The 16503-nt window shown below is 55.2% G+C and overlaps 1 protein-coding gene across 2 annotated transcripts in view; it reads right to left on the bottom strand.

The window, feature by feature from the left end:
• DAAM2 (dishevelled associated activator of morphogenesis 2) overlaps positions 1–16503 on the bottom strand; it is a 648121-nt gene that overhangs the window by 335095 nt on the left and 296523 nt on the right. The window lies entirely within an intron of this gene.

The raw sequence follows: 16503 nt of genomic DNA on the forward strand, positions 1-16503 counted from the left end.
TCGACACCAAATGTGGCAACTTGGCACTCTCTCTGACCTCGCTACCAAATGTGGCACCTTGGCACTCTCTCTGACCTCATAATCAAATGTGGAGGCGAGGCACTCTCTCTGACCTCATCATCAAATGTGGCACCTTGGCACTCTCTCTGACCTCGCCACCAAATGTGGCAACTTGGCACTCTCTCTGACCTCGCTACCAAATGTGGCGGCGAGGCACTCTCTCTGACCTCCTCATCAAATGTGGCGGAGGCACTCTCAGACCTCGACACCAAATGTGGCGGCGAGGCACTCTCTCTGACCTCCACACGAATGGTAGAGGCTAGAGCTCTCTCTGACCTTACCACCAAATGTGGTAACTTGGCACTCTCTCTCTGACATGGCCATCAAATGTGGCGTCAAGGCGCTCTCTCTAACCTCGACACCAAATGTGGCAACTTGGCACTCTCTATGACCTCATCATCAAATGTGGCGGAGGCACTCTCTCTGACCTCCACACGAATGGTAGAGGCTAGAGCTCTCTCTGACCTTACCACCAAATGTGGTAACTTGGCACTCTCTCTCTGACATGGCCATCAAATGTGGCGTCAAGGCGCTCTCTCTAACCTCGACACCAAATGTGGCAGCGAGGCACTCTCTATGACCTCGACGGCAAATGTGGCAACTTGGCACTCTCTCTGACCTCGACAGCAAATGTGGCAGCGAGGCACTCTCTATGACCTCGACGGCAAATGTGGCAACTTGGCACTCTCCCTGACCTCGACAGCAAATGTGGCAGCGAGGCACTCTCTCTGACCTCGACACCAAATGTGGCAATTTGGCACTCTCTCTGACCTCGACAGCAAATGTGGCAACTTGGCACGCTCTCTAACCTCGCTACCAAATGTGGCACCTTGGCACTCTCTCTGACCTCTACAGCAAATGTGGCACCTTGGCACTCTCTCTGACCTCGACACCAAATGTGGCAACTTGGCACTCTCTCTGACCTCATAATCAAATGTGGCAGCGAGGCACTCTCTCTGACCTCGACAGCAAATGTGGCAGCGAGGCACTCTCTCTGACCTCGACAGCAAATGTGGCAACTTGGCACTCTCGCTGACCTCGACAGCAAATGTGGCAACTTGGCACTCTCTCTGACCTCGAAACCAAATGTGGCAACTTGGCACTCTCTCTGACCTCGCTACCAAATGTCGCACCTTGGCACTCTCTCTGACCTCTACAGCAAATATGGCACCTTGGCACTCTCTCTGACCTCGACACCAAATGTGGCAACTTGGCACTCTCCCTGACCTCGACAGCAAATGTGGCAACTTGGCACTCTCTCTGACCTCGACAGCAAATGTGGCAACTTGGCACTCTCTCTGACCTCGACACCAAATGTGGCGGCGAGGCACTCTCTCTGACCTCATCATCAAATGTGGCAACCTGGCACTCTCTCTCACCTCGACAGCAAATGTGGCAACTTGGCACTCTCTCTGACCTCGCTACCAAATGTGGCAACTTGGCACTCTCCCTGACCTCGACACCAAATGTGACGTTAAGGCGCTCTCTCTGTCCTCGACACCAAATGTGGCGTCAAGGCGCTCTCTCTGTCCTCGACACCAAATGTGGCAACTTGGCACTCTCTCTGACCTCGGCACCAAATGTGGCAACTTGGCACTCTCTCTGACCTCATCATCAAATGTGGCAACTTGGCACTCTCTCTGACCTCTACAGCAAATGTGACACCTTGGCACTCTCTCTAACCTCGCTACCAAATGTGGCAACTTGGCACACTCCCTGACCTCGACACCAAATGTGGCGGTGAGGCACTCTCTCTGACCTCGACAGCAGATGTGGCAACTTGGCACTCTCTCTGACCTCGACAGCAAATGTGGCAACTTGGCACTCTCTCTAACCTCATAATCAAATGTGGAGGCGAGGCACTCTCTCTGACCACGCCACCAAATGTGGTAACTTGGCACTCTCTCTGACCTCGTCACCAAATGTGGCGTCAAGGCGCTTTCTCTGACCTCGCTACTAAATGTGGCAACTTAGCACTCTCTCTGACCTCATCATCAAATGTGGCACCTTGGCACTCTCTCTGACCTCGCTACTAAATGTGGCAACTTGGCACTCTCTCTGACCTCGACACCAAATGTGGCAACTTGACACTCTCTCTGACCTCGCTACTAAATGTGGCAACTTGCCACTCTCTCTGACCTCATCATCAAATGTGGCACCTTGGCACTCCCTCTGACCTCGCTACTAAATGTGGCAACTTGGCACTCTGTCTGACCTCGACAGCAAATGTGGCAACTTGGCACTCTCTCTGACCTCGACAGCAAATGTGGCAACTTGGCACTCTCTCTGACCTCGACAGCAAATGTGGCAACTTGGCCCTCTCTCTGACCTCGACAGCAAATGTGGCAACTTGGCACTCTCTCTGACCTCGCCACCAAATGTGGAAACTTGGCACTCTCTCTGACCTCGTTACCAAATGTGGCAACTTGGCACTCTCCCTGACCTCGACACCAAATGTGGCGTCAAGGCGCTCTCTCTGTCCTCGACAGCAAATGTGGCGTCAAGGCGCTCTCTCTGTCCTCGACACCAAATGTGGCAACTTGGCACTCTCTCTGACCTCGACACCAAATGTGGCAACTTGGCACTCTCTCTGACCTCATCATCAAATGTGGCAACTTGGCACTCTCTCTGACCTCTACAGCAAATGTGGCACCTTGCCACTCTCTCTGACCTCAACACCAAATGTGGCAACTTGGAACTCTCTCTGACCTCGACAGCAAATGTGGCACCTTGGCACTCTCTCTGACCTCGCTACTAAATGTGGCAACTTGGCACTCTCTCTGACCTCGACACCAAATGTGGCAACTTGACACTCTCTCTGACCTCGCTACTAAATGTGGCAACTTGCCACTCTCTCTGACCTCATCATCAAATGTGGCACCTTGGCACTCTCTCTGACCTCGCTACTAAATGTGGCAACTTGGCACTCTCTGTGACCTCGACAGCAAATGTGGCAACTTGGCACTCTCTCTGACCTCGACACCAAATGTGGCAGCTTGGCACTCTCTCTGACCTCGCTACCAAATGTGGCACCTTGGCACTCTCTCTGACCTCATAATCAAATGTGGAGGCGAGGCACTCTCTCTGACCTCATCATCAAATGTGGCACCTTGGCACTCTCTCTGACCTCGCCACCAAATGTGGCAACTTGGCACTCTCTCTGACCTCGCTAGCAAATGTGGCGGCGAGGCACTCTCTCTGACCTCCTCATCAAATGTGGCGGAGGCACTCTCTCTGACCTCCACACGAATGGTAGAGGCTAGAGCTCTCTCTGACCTTACCACCAAATGTGGTAACTTGGCACTCTCTCTCTGACATGGCCATCAAATGTGGCGTCAAGGCGCTCTCTCTAACCTCGACACCAAATGTGGCAACTTGGCACTCTGTCTGACCTCGACAGCAAATGTGGCAACTTGGCACTCTCTCTGACCTTGACAGCAAATGTAGCAACTTGGCACTCTCTCTGACCTCACCAGCAAATGTGGCAACTTGGCACTCTCTCTGACCTCGACAGCAAATGTGGCAGCGAGGCACTCTCTCTGACCTCGACACCAAATGTGGCAATTTGGCACTCTCTCTGACCTCGACAGCAAATGTGGCAACTTGGCACTCTCTCTGACCTCGCTACCAAATGTGGCACCTTGGCACTCTCTCTAACCTCTACAGCAAATGTGGCACCTTGGCACTCTCTCTGACCTCGACACCAAATGTGGCAACTTGGCACTCTCTCTGACCTCATAATCAAATGTGGCAACGAGGCACTCTCTCTGACCTCGACAGCAAATGTGGCAGCGAGGCACTCTCTCTGACCTCGACAGCAAATGTGGCAACTTGGCACTCTCGCTGACCTCGACAGCAAATGTGGCAACTTGGCACTCTCTCTGACCTCGAAACCAAATGTGGCAACTTGGCACTCTCTCTGACCTCGCTACCAAATGTCGCACCTTGGCACTCTCTCTGACCTCTACAGCGAATGTGACACCTTGGCACTCTCTCTGACCTCGACACCAAATGTGGCAACTTGGCACTCTCTCTGACCTCCACAGCAAATGTGGCAACTTGGCACTCTCTCTGACCTCGCTACCAAATGTGGCACCTTGGCACTCTCTCTGACCTCTACAGCAAATGTGGCACCTTGGCACTCTCTCTGACCTCTACAGCAAATGTGGCAACTTGGCACTCTCTCTGACCTCGCTACCAAATGTGGCACCTTGGCATTCTCTCTGACCTCGACACCAAATGTGGCAACTTGGCACTCTCCCTGACCTCGACAGCAAATGTGGCAACTTGGCACTCTCTCTGACCTCGACAGCAAACGTGGCAACTTGGCACTCTCTCTGACCTCGACAGCAAATGTGGCAACTTGGCACTCTCTCTGACCTCGACACCAAATGTGGCGGCGAGGCACTCTCTCTGACCTCATCAACAAATGTGGCAACTTGGCACTCTCTCTGACCTCGACAGCAAATGTGGCAACTTGGCACTCTCTCTGACCTCACTACCAAATGTGGCAACTTGGCACTCTCCCTGACCTCGACACCAAATGTGACGTTAAGGCGCTCTCTCTGTCCTCGACACCAAATGTGGCGTCAAGGCGCTCTCTCTGTCCTCGACACCAAATGTGGCACCTTGGCACTCTCTCTGACCTCGACACCAAATGTGGCAACTTGGCACTTTCTCTGACCTCATCATCAAATGTGGCAACTTGGTACTCTCTCTGACCTCTACAGCAAATGTGACACCTTGGCACTCTCTCTAACCTCGCTACCAAATGTGGCAACTTGGCACACTCCCTGACCTCGACACCAAATGTGGCGGCGAGGCACTCTCTCTGACCTCAACAGCAAATGTGGCAACTTGGCACTCTCTCTGACCTCGACACCAAATGTGGCAACTTGGCACTCTCTCTGACCTCGCTACCAAATGTGGCACCTTGGCACTCTCTCTGACCTCATAATCAAATGTGGAGGCGAGGCACTCTCTCTGACCTCATCATCAAATGTGGCACCTTGGCACTCTCTCTGACCTCGCCACCAAATGTGGCAACTTGGCACTCTCTCTGACCTCGCTAGCAAATGTGGCGGCGAGGCACTCTCTCTGACCTCCTCATCAAATGTGGCGGAGGCACTCTCTCTGACCTCCACACGAATGGTAGAGGCTAGAGCTCTCTCTGACCTTACCACCAAATGTGGTAACTTGGCACTCTCTCTCTGACATGGCCATCAAATTTGGCGTCAAGGCGCTCTCTCTAACCTCGACACCAAATGTGGCAACTTGGCACTCTGTCTGACCTCGACAGCAAATGTGGCAACTTGGCACTCTCTCTGACCTCGACAGCAAATGTAGCAACTTGGCACTCTCTCTGACCTCGCCAGCAAATGTGGCAACTTGGCACTCTCTCTGACCTCGACAGCAAATGTGGCAGCGAGGCACTCTCTCTGACCTCGACACCAAATGTGGCAATTTGGCACTCTCTCTGACCTCGACAGCAAATGTGGCAACTTGGCACTCTCTTTGACCTCGCTACCAAATGTGGCACCTTGGCACTCGCTCTGACCTCTACAGCAAATGTGGCACCTTGGCACTCTCTCTGACCTCGACACCAAATGTGGCAACTTGGCACTCTCTCTGACCTCATAATCAAATGTGGCAACGAGGCACTCTCTCTGACCTCGACAGCAAATGTGGCAGCGAGGCACTCTCTCTGACCTCGACAGCAAATGTGGCAACTTGGCACTCTCGCTGACCTCGACAGCAAATGTGGCAACTTGGCACTCTCTCTGACCTCGAAACCAAATGTGGCAACTTGGCACTCTCTCTGACCTCGCTACCAAATGTCGCACCTTGGCACTCTCTCTGACCTCTACAGCGAATGTGACACCTTGGCACTCTCTCTGACCTCGACAACAAATGTGGCAACTTGGCACTCTCTCTGACCTCCACAGCAAATGTGGCAACTTGGCACTCTCTCTGACCTCGCTACCAAATGTGGCACCTTGGCACTCTCTCTGACCTCTACAGCAAATGTGGCACCTTGGCACTCTCTCTGACCTCTACAGCAAATGTGGCAACTTGGCACTCTCTCTGACCTCGCTACCAAATGTGGCACCTTGGCACTCTCTCTGACCTCTACAGCAAATGTGGCAACTTGGCATTCTCTCTGACCTCGACACCAAATGTGGCAACTTGGCACTCTCCCTGACCTCGACAGCAAATGTGGCAACTTGGCACTCTCTCTGACCTCGACAGCAAACGTGGCAACTTGGCACTCTCTCTGACCTCGACAGCAAATGTGGCAACTTGGCACTCTCTCTGACCTCGACACCAAATGTGGCGGCGAGGCACTCTCTCTGACCTCATCATCAAATGTGGCAACTTCGCACTCTCTCTGACCTCGACAGCAAATGTGGCAACTTGGCACTCTCTCTGACCTCGCTACCAAATGTGGCAACTTGGCACTCTCCCTGACCTCGACACCAAATGTGACGTTAAGGCGCTCTCTCTGTCCTCGACACCAAATGTGGCGTCAAGGCGCTCTCTCTGTCCTCGACACAAAAGTGGCAACTTGGCACTCTCTCTGACCTCGACACCAAATGTGGCAACTTGGCACTCTCTCTGACCTCGACACCAAATGTGGCAACTTGGCACTCTCTCTGACCTCTACAGCAAATGTGACACCTTGGCACTCTCTCTGACCTCTACAGCAAATGTGGCAACTTGGCACTCTCTCTGACCTCTACAGCAAATGTGACACATTGGCACTCTCTCTAACCTCGCTACCAAATGTGGCAACTTGGCACACTCCCTGACCTCGACACCAAATGTGGCGGCGAGGCACTCTCTCTGACCTCAACAGCAAATGTGGCAACTTGGCTCTCTCTCTGACCTCGACAGCAAATGTGGCAACTTGGCACTCTCTCTAACCTCATAATCAAATGTGGAGGCGAGGCACTCTCTCTGACCTCGCCACCAAATGTGGTAACTTGGCACTCTCTCTGACCTCGTCACCAAATGTGGCGTCAGGGCGCTCTCTCAGACCTCGCTACTAAATGTGGCAACTTAGCACTCTCTCTGACCTCATCATCAAATGTGGCACCTTGGCACTCTCTCTGACCTCGCTACTAAATGTGGCAACTTGGCACTCTCTCTGACCTCGACACCAAATGTGGAACCTTGACACTCTCTCTGACCTCGCTACTAAATTTGGCAACTTGCCACTCTCTCTGACCTCATCATCAAATGTGGCTCCTTGGCACTCCCTCTGAAATCGCTACTAAATGTGGCAACTTGGCACTCTCTCTGACCTCGACAGCAAATGTGGCAACTTGGCACTCTCTCTGACCTCGACAGCAAATGTGGCAACTTGGCACTCTCTCTGACCTCGACAGCAAATGTGGCAACTTGGCACTCTCTCTGACCTCGACAGCAAATGTGGCAACTTGGCGCTCTCTCTGACCTCGACAGCAAATGTGGCAACTTGGCACTCTCTCTGACCTCGCCACCAAATGTGGAAACATGGCACTCTCTCTGACCTCGCTACCAAATGTGGCAACTTGGCACTCTCCCTGACCTCGACACCAAATGTGGCGTCAAGACGCTCTCTCTGTCCTCAACACCAAATGTGGCGTCAAGGCGCTCTCTCTGTCCTCGACACCAAATGTGGCAACTTGGCACTCTCTCTGACTTCGACACCAAATGTGGCAACTTGGCACTCTCTCTGACCTGATCATCAAATGTGGCAACTTGGCACTCTCTCTGACCTCTACAGCAAATGTGGCACCTTGGCACTCTCTCTGACCTCAACAACAAATGTGGCAACTTGGAAATCTCTCTGACCTCGACAGCAAATGTGGCACCTTGGCACTCTCTCTGACCTCGCTACTAAATATGGCAACTTGGCACTCTCTCTGACCTCGACACCAAATGTGGCAACTTGACACTCTCTCTGACCTTGCTACTAAATGTGGCAACTTGCCACTCTCTCTGACCTCATCATCAAATGTGGCACCTTGGCACTCTCTCTGACCTCGCTACTAAATGTGGCAACTTGGCACTCTCTCTGACCTCGACACCAAATGTGGCAACTTGGCACTCTCTCTGACCTCGACAGCAAATGGGGCAACTTGGCACTCTCTCTGACCTCATCATCAAATGTGGCAACTTGGCACTCTCTCTGACCTCGACACCATATGTGGCAACTTGGCACTCTCTCTGACCTCGACACCAAATGTGGCAACTTGGCACTCTCTGTGACCTCAACACCAAATGTGGCAACTTGGCACTCTCTCTGACCTCACCAGCAAATGTGGCAACTTGGCACTCTCTCTGACCTCGACAGCAAATGTGGCAACTTGGCAGTCTCTCTGACCTCGCTACCAAATGTGGCACCTTGGCACTCTCTCTGACCTCATAATCAAATGTGGAGGTGAGGCACTCTCTCTGACCTCGCCACCAAATGTGGCAACTTGGCACTCTCTCTGACCTCGCTACCAAATGTGGCGGCGAGGTACTCTCTCTGACCTCCTCATCAAATGTGGCGGAGGCACTGTCTCTGACCTCCACACGAATGGTAGAGGCTAGAGCTCTCTCTGACCTTACCACCAAATGTGGTAACTTGGCACTCTCTCTCTGACATGGCCATCAAATGTGGCGTCAAGGTGCTCTCTCTAACCTCGACACCAAATGTGGCAACTTGGCACTCTCTCTGACCTCGACAGCAAATGTAGCAACTTGGCACTCTCTCTGACCTCGACAGCAAATGTAGCAACTTGGCACTCTCTCTGACCTCGCCAGCAAATGTGGCAACTTGGCACTATCTCTGACCTCGACAGCAAATGTGGCAGCGAGGCACTCTCTCTAACCTTGACACCAAATGTGGCAATTTGGCACTCTCTCTGACCTCGACAGCAAATGTGGCAACATGGCACTCTCTCTGACCTCGCTACCAAATGTGGCACCTTGGCACTCTCTCTGACCTCTACAGCAAATGTGGCACCTTGGCACTCTCTCTGACCTCGACACCAAATGTGGCAACTTGGCACTATCTCTGACCTCATAATCAAATGTGGCAGCGAGGCACTCTCTCTGACCTCGACAGCAAATGTGGCAGTGAGGCACTCTCTCTGACCTCGACAGCAAATGTGGCAACTTGGCACTCTCGCTGACCTCGACAGCAAATGTGGCAACTTGGCACTCTCTCTGACCTCGAAACCAAATGTGGCAACTTGGCACTCTCTCTGACCTCGATACCAAATGTCGCACCTTGGCACTCTCTCTGACCTCTACAGCAAATGTGGCACCTTGGCACTCTCTCTGACCTCGACACCAAATGTGGCAACTTGGCACTCTCTCTGACCTCGACAGCAAATGTGGCAACTTGGCACTCTCTCTGACCTCTACAGCAAATGTGGCAACCTGGCACTCTCTCTGACCTCGACACCAAATGTGGCAACTTGGCACTCTCCCTGACCTCGACAGCAAATGTGGCAACTTGGCACTCTCTCTGACCTCGACAGCAAATGTGGCAACTTGGCACTCTCTCTGACCTCGACAGCAAATGTGGCAACTTGGCACTCTCTCTGGCCTCGACAGCAAATGTGGCAACTTGGCACTCTCTCTGACCTCGACACCAAATGTGGCGGCGAGGCACTCTCTCTGACCTCATCATCAAATGTGGCAACTTGGCACTCTCTCTGACCTCGACAGCAAATGTGGCAACTTGGCACTCTCTCTGACCTCGCTACCAAATGTGGCAACTTGGCACTCTCCCTGACCTCGACACCAAATGTGGCGTCAAGGCGCTCTCTCTGTCCTCGACACCAAATGTGGCGTCAAGGCGCTCTCTCTGTCCTCGACACCAAATGTGGCAACTTGGCACTCTCTCTGACCTCGACACCAAATGTGGCAACTTGGCACTCTCTCTGACCTCATCATCAAATGTGGCAACTTGGCACTCTCTCTGACCTCTACAGCAAATGTGGCACCTTGGCACTCTCTCTAACCTCGCTACTAAATGTGGCAACTTGGCACACTCCCTGACCTCGACACCAAATGTGGCGGCGAGGCACTCTCTCTGACCTCGACAGCAAATGTGGCAACTTGGCAGTCTCTCTGACCTCGCCACCAAATGTGGTAACTTGGCACTCTCTCTGACCTCGACACCAAATGTGGCGTCAAGGCGCTCTCTCTGACCTCGCTACTAAATGTGGCAACTTAGCACTCTCTCTGACCTCATCATCAAATGTGGCACCTTGGCACTCTCTCTGACCTCGCTACTAAATGCGGCAACTTGGCACTCTCTCTGACCTTATCATCAAATGTGGCAACTTGGCACTCTCTCTGACCTCGACACCAAATGTGGCAACTTGACACTCTCTCTGACCTCGCTACTAAATGTGCCAACTTGCCACTCTCTCTGACCTCATCATCAAATGTGGCACCTTGGCACTCTCTCTGACCTCGCTACTAAATGTGGCAACTTGGCACTCTCTCTGACCTCGACACCAAATGTGGCAACTAGGCACTCTCTCTGACCTCGCCACCAAATGTGGAAACTTGGCACTCTCTCTGACCTCGACAGCAAATGTGGCAACTTGGCACTCTCTCTGACCTTATCATCATCAAATGTGGCAACTTGGCACTCTCTCTGACCTCGACACCAAATGTGGCAACTTGACACTCTCTCTGACCTCGCTACTAAATGTGCCAACTTGCCACTCTCTCTGACCTCATCATCAAATGTGGCACCTTGGCACTCTCTCTGACCTCGCTACTAAATGTGGCAACTTGGCACTCTCTCTGACCTCGACACCAAATGTGGCAATTTGGCACTCTCTCTGACCTCGCTACCAAATGTGGCAACTTGGCACTCTCTCTGACCTCCACAGCAAATGTGGCAACTTGGCACTCTCTCTGACCTCCACAGCAAATGTGGCAACTTGGCACTCTCTCTGACCTCGCCACCAAATGTGGAAACTTGGCACTCTCTCTGACCTCGCTACCAAATGTTGCAACTTGGCACTCTCTCTGACCTCGACAGCAAACGTGGCAACTTGGCACTCTCTCTGACCTCGACACCAAATGTGGCAACTTGGCACTCTCTCTAACCTCATCATCAAATGTGGCAACTTGGCACTCTCTCTGACCTCATCATCAAATGTGGCAACTTGGCACTCTCTCTGACCTCGACACCAAATGTGGCAACTTGGCACTCTCTCTGACCTCGCTACCAAATGTTGCAACTTGGCACTCTCTCTGACCTCGACAGCAAACGTGGCAACTTGGCACTCTCTCTGACCTCGACACCAAATGTGGCAACTTGGCACTCTCTCTGACCTCGACACCAAATGTGGCAACTTGGCACTCTCTCTAACCTCATCATCAAATGTGGCAACTTGGCACTCTCTCTGACCTCATCATCAAATGTGGCAACTTGGCACTCTCTCTGACCTCGACAGCAAATGTGGCAACTTGGCACTCTCTCTGACCTCATCATCAAATGTGGCACCTTGGCACTCTCTCTGACCTCGACACCAAATGTGGCAACTTGGCACTCTCTCTGACCTCATCATCAAATGTGGCAACTTGGCACTCTCTCTGACCTCATCATCAAATGTGGCAACTTGGAACTCTCTCTGACCTCGACAGCAAATGTGGCAACTTGGCACTCTCTCTGACCTCGTTGCCAAATGTGGGAACTTGGCACTCTCTCTGATCTCGACACAAGACACTGCCCTTGACCACGCCACCATACGTAGGAGACAGGGACTCTCCTTCTCTGAACTCATCACCATATGTAGGGGCCAGGCTCTCTCTTTCTGACCTCACTGACCCAGAGTGAGCCCCTCAGTGTCGGGTCACTGACTCAGGGTGAGCCCCTCAGTGTCGGGTCACTGACTCAGGGTGAGCCCCTCAGTGTCGGGTCACTGTCCCAGGGTGAACCCTCAGTGTTGGGTCACTGACCCAGGGTGAGCCCCTCAGTGTCAGGTCACTGACCCAGGGTGAGCCCCTCACTGTCGGGTCACTGACCCAGAGTGAGCCCCTCAGTGTCGGGTCACTGACCCAGAGTGAACCCCTCAGTGTCGGGTCACTGACCCAGAGTGAACCCCTCAGTGTCGGGTCACTGACCCAGAGTGAACCCCTCAGTGTCGGGTCACAGACCCAGAGTGAGCCCCTCAGTGTCAGGTCACTGACCCAGAGTGAGCCCCTCAGTGTCAGGTCACTGATCCAGGGTGAGCCCTTCAGTGTCGGGTCACTCACCCTGGGTGACCCATCAGTGTCGGGTCACTGACCCAGAGTGAGCCCCTCAGTGTCGGGTCACTGACCCAGAGTGAGCCCCTCAGTGTCAGGTCACAGACCCAGAGTGAGCCCCTCAGTGTCAGGTCACTGATCCAGGGTGAGCCCTTCAGTGTCGGGTCACTCACCCTGGGTGACCCATCAGTGTCGGGTCACTGACCCAGAGTGAGCCCCTCAGTGTCGGGTCACTGACCCAGGGTGAGCCCCTCAGTGTCGGGTCACTGACCCAGAGTGAACCCTCAGTGTCTGGTCACTGACCCAGAGTGAACCCTCAGTGTCGGGTCACTGACTCAGGGTGAGCCCCTCAGTGTCGGGTCACTGACCCAGAGTGAGCCCTTAAGTGTCGGGTCACTGACCCAGAGTGAGCCCCTCAGTGTCAGGTCACTGACCCAGAGTGAGCCCCTCAGTGTCGGGTCACTGACCCAGGGTGAGCCCCTCAGTGTCGGGTCACTGACCCAGAGTGACCCCTCAGTGTCGGGTCACTGACCCAGAGTGAGCCCTTAAGTGTCAGGTCACTGACCCAGAGTGAGCCCCTCAGTGTCGGGTCACTGACCCAGAGTGAGCCCCTCAGTGTCGGGTCACTGACCCAGGGTGAGCCCCTCAGTGTCGGGTCACTGACCCAGAGTGAGCCCCTCAGTGTCAGGTCACTGACCCAGAGTGAGCCCCTCAGTGTCGGGTCACTGACCCAGAGTGAGCCCCTCAGTGTCGGGTCACTGACCCAGAGTGAGCCCCTCAGTGTCGGGTCACTGACCCAGAGTGAACCCTCAGTGTCTGGTCACTGACCCAGAGTGAACCCTCAGTGTCGGGTCACTGACCCAGGATGAGCCCCTCAGTGTCGAGTCACTGACCCAGGGGGAGCCCTTCAGTGTCGGGTCACTGACCCAGAGTGAGCCCCTCAGTGTCGGGTCACTGACCCAGGGTGAGCCTCTCAGTGTCGGGTCACTGACCCAGGGTGAGCCCCTCAGTGTCGGGTCACTGACCCAGAGTGAACCCCTCAGTGTCGGGTCACTGACCGAGAGTGAGCCCCTAAGTGTCGGGTCACTGACTGAGAGTGAGCCCCTCAGTGTCGGGTCACTGACCCAGAGTGAGCCCCTCAGTGTCAGGTCACTGACCCAGAGTGAGCCCCTCAGTGTCAGGTCACTGACCCAGAGTGAGCCCCTCAGTGTCGGGTCACTGACCCAGAGTGAGCCCCTCAGTGTCGGGTCACTGACCCAGAGTGAGCCCCTCAGTGTCGGGTCACTGACCCAGAGTGAACCCTCAGTGTCTGGTCACTGACCCAGAGTGAACCCTCAGTGTCGGGTCACTGACCCAGGATGAGCCCCTCAGTGTCGGGTCACTGACCCAGGGGGAGCCCTTCAGTGTCGGGTCACTGACCCAGAGTGAGCCCCTCAGTGTCGAGTCCCTGACCCAGAGTGAACCCTCAGTGTCTGGTCACTGACCCAGAGTGAACCCTCAGTGTCGGGTCACTGACCCAGGGTGAGCCCCTCAGTGTCGGATCACTGACCCAGGGTGAGCCCCTCAGTGTCGGGTCACTGACCCAGGGTGAGCCCCTCAGTGTCGGGTCACTGACCCAGAGTGAGCCCCTCAGTGTCGGGTCACTGACCCAGAGTGAGCCCCTCAGTGTCGGGTCACTGACCCAGAGTGAGCCCCTCAGTGTTGGGTCACTGACCCAGAGTGAGCCGCTCAGTGTCGGGTCACTGACCCAGAGTGAGTCCCTCAGTGTCGAAACACTGACCCGGGTTGAGCCCTTCAGTGTCGGGTCACTGACCCAGAGTGAGCCCCTCAGTGTCGAGTCCCTGACCCAGAGTGAACCCTCAGTGTCGGGTCACTGACCCAGGGTGAGCCTCTCAGTGTCGGGTCACTGACCCAGAGTGAACCCTCAGTGTCTGGTCACTGACCCAGAGTGAACCCTCAGTGTCGGGTCACTGACCCAGGGTGAGCCCCTCAGTGTCGGATCACTGACCCAGGGTGAGCCCCTCAGTGTCGGGTCACTGACCCAGGGTGAGCCCCTCAGTGTCGGGTCACTGACCCAGAGTGAGCCCCTCAGTGTCGGGTCACTGACCCAGAGTGAGCCCCTCAGTGTCGGGTCACTGACCCAGAGTGAGCCCCTCAGTGTCGGGTCACTGACCCAGAGTGAGCCCCTCAGTGTCGGGTCACTGACCCAGGGTGAACCCCTCAGTGTCGAAACACTGACCCGGGTTGAGCCCTTCAGTGTCGGGTCACTGACCCAGAGTGCGCCCCTCAGTGTCGAGTCCCTGACCCAGAGTGAACCCTCAGTGTCGGGTCACTGACCCAGGGTGAGCCTCTCAGTGTCGGGTCACTGACCCAGAGTGAGCCCCCAGAGTCGGGTCACTGACCCAGAGTGAGCCCCTCAGTGTCGGGTCACTGACCCAGAGTGAGCCCCTCAGTGTCGGGTCACTGACCCAGAGGGAGCCCCTCAGTGTCGGGTCACTGACCCAGGGTGAGCCCCTCAGTGTCGGGTCACTGAACCAGAGTAAGCCCCTCAGTGTCGGGTCATTGACCCAGGGTGAGCCCCTCAGTGTCGGGTCATTGACCCAGGGTGAGCCCCTCAGTGTCGGGTCACTGACCCAGGGTGGGTGAGCCCCTCAGTGTCGGGTCACTGACCCAGGGTGAGCCCCTCAGTGTCGGGTCACTGACCCAGAGTGAGCTCCTCAGTGTCGGGTCACTGACCCAGAGTGAGCCCTCCAGTGTCGGGTCACTGACCCAGAGTGAGCCCCCAGAGTCAGGTCACTGACCCAGAGTGAGCCCCTCAGTGTCAGGTCACTGACGCAGAGTAAGCCCCTCAGTGTCGGGTCACTGACCCAGGGTGAGCCCCTCAGTGTCGGGTCACTGACCCAGGGTGAGCCCCTCAGTGTCGGGTCACTGACCCAGAGTGAGCTCCTCAGTGTCGGGTCACTGACCCAGAGTGAGCCCCTCAGTGTCGGGTCACTGACCCAGAGTGAGCCCCCAGAGTCAGGTCATTGACCCAGGGTGAGCCCCTCAGTGTCGGGTCACTGACCCAGGGTGGGTGAGCCCCTCAGTGTCGGGTCACTGACCCAGGGTGAGCCCCTCAGTGTCGGGTCACTGACCCAGAGTGAGCTCCTCAGTGTCGGGTCACTGACCCAGAGTGAGCCCCTCAGTGTCGGGTCACTGACCCAGAGTGAGCCCCCAGAGTCAGGTCACTGACCCAGAGTGAGCCCCTCAGTGTCAGGTCACTGACGCAGAGTAAGCCCCTCAGTGTCGGGTCACTGACCCAGAGTGAGCCCCTCAGTGTCGGGTCACTGACCCAGAGTGAGCCCCTCAGTGTTGGGTCACTGACCCAGGGTGAGCCCCTCAGTGTCGGGTCACTGACCCAGAGTAAGCCCCTCAGTGTCGGGTCACTGACCCAGGGTGAGCCACTCAGTGAGGGTCATTGACCCAGGGTGAGCCCCTCAGTGTCGGGTCACTGACCCAGGGTGGGTGAGCCCCTCAGTGTCGGGTCACTGACCCAGGGTGAGCCCCTCAGTGTCGGGTCACTGACCCAGAGTGAGCCCCTCAGTGTCGGGTCACTGACCCAGAGTGAGCCCCCAGAGTCGGGTCACTGACCCAGAGTGAGCCCCTCAGTGTTGGGTCACTGACCCAGAGTGAGCCCCTCAGTGTCAGGTCACTGACCCAGAGTAAGCCCCTCAGTGTCGGGTCACTGACCCAGAGTGAGCCCCTCAGTGTCAGGTCACTGACCCAGAGTGAACCCCTCAGTGTCGGGTCACTGACCCAGAGTAAGCCCCTCAGTGTCGGGTCACTGACCCAGAGTGAGCCCCTCAGTGTCAAGTCACTGACCCAGAGTGAACCCCTCAGTGTCGGGTCACTGACCCAGAGTGAGCCCCTCAGTGTCGGGTCACTGACCCAGGGTGAGCCCCTCAGTGTCGGGTCACTGACCCAGAGTAAGCCCCTCAGTGTCGGGTCACTGACCCAGAGTAAGCCCCTCAGTGTCGGGTCACTGACCCAGAGTGAGCCCCTCAGTGTCAGGTCACTGACGCAGAGTAAGCCCCTCAGTGTCGGGTCACTGACCCAGAGTGAACCCCTCAGTGTCGGGTCACTGACCCAGAGTGAGCCCCTCAGTGTCGGGTCACTGACCCAGAGTGAACCCCTCAGTGTCGGGTCACTGACCGA

Source organism: Lissotriton helveticus, chromosome 6, assembly GCF_964261635.1.
Source record: "Lissotriton helveticus chromosome 6, aLisHel1.1, whole genome shotgun sequence".
NCBI lineage: Eukaryota > Metazoa > Chordata > Amphibia > Caudata > Salamandridae > Lissotriton > Lissotriton helveticus.